Genomic DNA, 3,681 nt, shown 5'->3' on the forward strand with positions numbered 1-3,681 from the left:
TGCTGAGAATTGAACCCAGTGCGTCACACATGCTAGGCAAGCACTCTACCACTGAGCTACAACCCCAGCCCTGGTACCTGCTTTTGAGTGGTTCCAAAATATCATGAAGCAGCGAAGAATGAGACAAAGTCACAATTCCATGTGTTTAGGAATATAACGAGTCCAAGAGAGATTCACAGTGAGAAGTAAAACAATTTTTCATTTTCTATAGATTTTATTTATGTTCTGAGTCTGTATCTGGCCAAATTTCCAAACAAGTCAGAAATTTGCTAATAACTATACATGGCAGACCAACTGGAGGGTTTGGGCATCTTCAACCCTAACCCTATTCCTAAGAGCATCACAGGTATTTGACCTAGGACAAGCTGAGACTTGGAGACACTGAAAGGACAATTTTTTCCTAAAACATCTAATCCACTAGAAACATGTAATCCACTGGTGCCTAAAATTCTCACTACTAAAGACACTGTACAAGTTTAAAGCTCCATCAGTGTGTCCATGTACATTACAGATAAATTAGCCCAAACTTAAGTGCAAATAGACTCAGAAAAAAATTAAAGGAATGAAATTGAAAACAGGAAAGGTTTTCAAGGCATAGACTCAGAATTACATATAGCATAAAGCTAGAGTCTGTGGGTCTGGATCTAAACTATTTGAATCACATCCCAACTCAACTACCTACTAGCTCTGTGACACTGGGCAACACACCAATCTCTTTACTTTCTTTATTCATCTGTAAAATGGGATTTTGTGAAGAATAAATGCAACAGAGTAGACCCAGGACAGAAAGGAATATTCAAACACTAGTTTTTTTTTTTTTGTTTTTTTTTTTTTTATTGTTGTTGTTTTGTTTTGTTTTCCTTTTTCATGGTGCTGGGGATCCAACCCAGGGCCTCACATATGCCAGGAAGTGCTCTTCCATGGAGCCACATCCCCAGCTCACAAATGGTAATTATTATCAGAGAGGAAGAAATGCTGCAAATGATTTAATTTGGGAATGAGCAGATCAAGGTAGCGTTCTAAGAAACTGAAAACCAGGAAAGAGGGACAGGTGAGTCTTGTAGAATCCACTAGGAAGAAAAAAAACGTGATAAAAGCATAGTTGAAACTCCTGCCATCCTCATATCAGTCCCAACCTGTTGGAGTTTTTATAGTTTGTTTTCAGAAAATAAAGATGAATGGGAACCAATTCAATGGTTCTCTGAAACTTTATCTCAGTTTAATTCACTCAAAAAGGTTTCTAAGCAATCATTATGAACCATTTTATAATGCAGTTCCATTTAAAAAAAAAATTTGAGTACCGTAAATTTTTCTACAGTTTTCTAGAATCATTTGTAAGAGACACAAGATACATGCTTTATCAGTTTCAAGCACATCATGATTGAGGTCAAGAAAAGAGTAAGGAAAATGTATTTAGAAATAAAAAGAAAAAACTGGTAATAATAACAAAAAATGGACTTGTGGGGTTGTGGCTCAGTGGTAGAGTGCTTGCCTAGCACATTTGGGGTACTGGGTTTGATTCTCAGCATCACATAAAAATTAATAAATAAAATAAAGGTATTGCATCTACTACAACTAAAAAATAAATAAATAAAACATAACAAAAGGTAAGCAAACAGCTAAGTGAGTAAATGAGATGAATTTTGATGTGTTTTCTTGCAAACATATGTTCAGCCCTCAAACAGCACAATTAATGAAACATTGCTATAAGGCTGAACAAACAAAAAGTGAATCCCAGTGACAAACATAATGGCATTAAGAAGGTATTCAGTGAAAGGAGGGAGCGCACACGGGACCTTCAAACTTCAAACCCAGGAACTCCGGCTGACATGAATCTCTGCGTGGACAAATACTGTCCATGCTCCTTGGGTGGCTGGACTATCACAAGGAGCAGGTGACCCAGTTGCACAACCTGGTTCAGCGTGGTGACTTTCCTCACCTGTGAGTGTATGGACCATCAGGTGCTGGAAAAAAGACAAGACTTATGTGTATTCTACGTGAACTTTATGGTATTGGGGTGGAAAAATTAAGAATTGAACATTAAACCATCACAATTCCATCTAAAAAGAAAATTGAAATCAGCACCATTGCAAGTAATTACCACCTTGAAGTTAATCCCAGTGATGCTGGAAATAGTGACCGGGTGGTAATTCAGGAGATGTTGAAAACAGTGGCACATTCACAGGAACTTGAAACAAACTCTCAAAGAGATTTTAAACTGGTGTTATTGACAGAAGTTGATAAATTCACCAGAGACGCTCAACATGCTCAACATGCTTTGCGCAGAACCATGGAAAAATATACGTCCACCTGCAGATTGATCGTGTGCTGCAATTCTACATCCAAAGTGATACCACCTACTAGTAGTAGATACCTGGCAGTTTGTGTGCCTGGTCCAGCATTGAAGATATTTGCCATGTGTTATCTACTGTGTGCAAGAAGAAAGGTCTGAATCTTCCTTCACAACTGGCTCATAGACTTGCAGAAAAGTCCTGTAGAAATCTCAGAAAAGCCCTACTTAAGTGTGAAGCCTGCCGAGTACAACAATATCCTTTTACTACAGATCAAGAAATCCCTGAGACAGATTGGGAGGTGTATCTGAGGGAGACAGCAAATGCTATTGTCAGTCAGCAGAGGTCTCAAAGTCTCCTGAAGTTTGTAGAAGGCTTTATGAGGTTTTAACTCATTGTATTCCTCCTGAGAAATAATGAAGGGCATTCTCTCAGAACTTTTGCATAATTTTGATGGACAACTGAAAGGGGAAGTGGCCCAGATGGCAGCTTATTATGAACATCATCTACAACTGGGTAGCAAAGCCATTTATCACTTGGAAGCATTTGTAGCCAAATTTATGGCACTTGATAAAAAGTTCATGGAGGACAGATTAGAAGGCATGATGTTCTGATTTCAGTTAGTAATTCTTCCAAATATTTCTTAGTATCAGCTTTTACTCATAATATATATCAGAAGAGATTTGTGTAAAATAAGCTGACTTTACTTTTAAAAAAAGAAGATATTCAAAAAACATTTGTTCAAAATTGCATAAATAACATATTTTTGAGTTTATGTGTGTTATTATATGATATTTAATTTACTATGATTAGACATAATATCATAAGATCTTGAATTTCCAAAGGAAACAATAGCTGGCATTAGAAGCAGAATCCAGTCTGTGCTTACAACAAAATCAAAGTTTTGTTCAAAGACAAAAATTGAAATTGGATTTATACTTTTTCTTCTCCTAAAAGTAGACCTTGAGTCAAGACTTGGATTCAGGTACTTTCCTTTGGGGTTGATCCCAAGAAAGAGTAAGAAAAGAGAGAAGAAAAAAGGAAGGAAGGAATGCTGATCTAGGAGACATTGCCACAAAGTGGCTGTTGTATGTAAGTGCAGAGACCCCACCAGGACCTCCTGAGGAGCATTCTGAATGCTTCCTAGGACTATTACCCTAAGAGATGGGAAACTGAGGCATCGATCATCCTGCTATTCTCCCTATTGGTGAGGGTTTTACACAAGGGCATTAGTGCCACATGATGGGACTTCCAAGTGTGGGAGAAGCTACTAAGACAGAAATCACTGGAAGGGGGGCATTGGAGCTGGAGGCACCATCCATCACTGCTGCAGATAAAACTTAAAGTAAGTGAAAGGCATGTAATATAAGCACCCAGGGTGGTCTCCTAC

At 38.0% G+C, this 3,681-nt stretch overlaps 1 pseudogene across 1 annotated transcript; it reads left to right on the forward strand.

Moving 5' to 3' along the window:
- Window positions 1-1,829: 1,829 nt before the first annotated feature.
- On the forward strand, window positions 1,830-2,905 carry LOC306654765 (replication factor C subunit 3-like; annotated as a pseudogene). Its single transcript has one exon. The product of its transcript is annotated as a replication factor C subunit 3-like (transcript).
- The last annotated feature ends 776 nt before the right edge of the window (window positions 2,906-3,681 follow it).

This window comes from Sciurus vulgaris (genome assembly GCF_902686455.1).
Source record: "Sciurus vulgaris genome assembly, chromosome: 2".
Classification (NCBI taxonomy): domain Eukaryota; kingdom Metazoa; phylum Chordata; class Mammalia; order Rodentia; family Sciuridae; genus Sciurus; species Sciurus vulgaris.